Here is a 1,073-nt window from a genome sequence, read left to right on the forward strand (position 1 = left end):
GAGCCCCAGTGCTGCCGAGAGCCGCAAGGCCAGAGGCCGAGGGCCCCCCGGGGCAGAGTGGGGAGCAGAACAGGTGGGTCCACTGAGACACACTGCGGGGGGCAGCAGTGGGGGCGGCTCCTTCCTGTCCCTCAGGGTGGCCTGGGGCCGGGGGCCGGTGTGGGTCACTCCGGCCGGGATGGCTCTCTGGCCTCTGCCCCGGGAGGCCTCACCTTCATCATTTGTGTATAAAAATGAAGCCTTTGAATTTTTTAATTAAAATTGGTTGACTGAGGCCACCACCTTCCTGCTTCAGGTGCTGACCCAGCCCGTGGACACAGCCAGACAGGGGCTCTGCGGCTGGCCGCCTCAGAACGGCTGGCGGTCAGCGGGAAGCATGGACCAGGCGCCCGCGCACCCCGCCTCAGGCTTACTGGGGCGACACGGCACAGGGCTCCCCGTGGGTGTCCTTGTGACGCTGGCTGGGGACAAGTGTCAGGGCCCGATGGCTCCGGAGGGCTGCAGCCCCGGCCTCGCCCCACGTGGAGCCCCAGGACCTGCGCCTCGGCTCCTCGGCTCCCCACAGCCTGTGCACCCCCATGGCCTTCTGGAAGAATCTGCAGCATGGGAGGGAGCCCCAAGTCCGTCCTGCCCGTCCGCCCGGCAGTCGGGGATTCGGGGAGTCCCCTTGCGCTCCCCGCGGTCCCGCCTTCCTCTGCCCTCCTCTCCGCCCCCGGCCCTGCAAACGTGGCCCCGCTGCCGGTCTGGGGGAGGCCTGCGGGGGGCGGGGGGCCGCTGGAGGCCCCGGCTCCGACCGCACCTGCCAGCAGCTCCCCAAACCTGCGGTGGCAGAGACGGCGGCGCCTCAACCCCGGGCGCCGCCCGCAGTCCAGTTCCTCATCGCCCGCCTGGCTCCGGATCCTGGGGCTGCCAGGGTCCCCACACCCGCCAGTGCGTGGGGCGCCGCCCGCCCCTCCGCTTCCCTGACTGGCCGCCCCCTTCCGGGCTGAGTGCCCAAGGCCAGCTGCCCGTCGTGGTGCCCTGCTCGGCTCCAGTGATCTGAACAGGGGCCAGGCCCGGCGGCGGGCGGCGCC

Source organism: Condylura cristata, unplaced genomic scaffold, assembly GCF_000260355.1.
Source record: "Condylura cristata isolate star-nosed mole 26May11 unplaced genomic scaffold, ConCri1.0 scaffold00009, whole genome shotgun sequence".
NCBI lineage: Eukaryota > Metazoa > Chordata > Mammalia > Eulipotyphla > Talpidae > Condylura > Condylura cristata.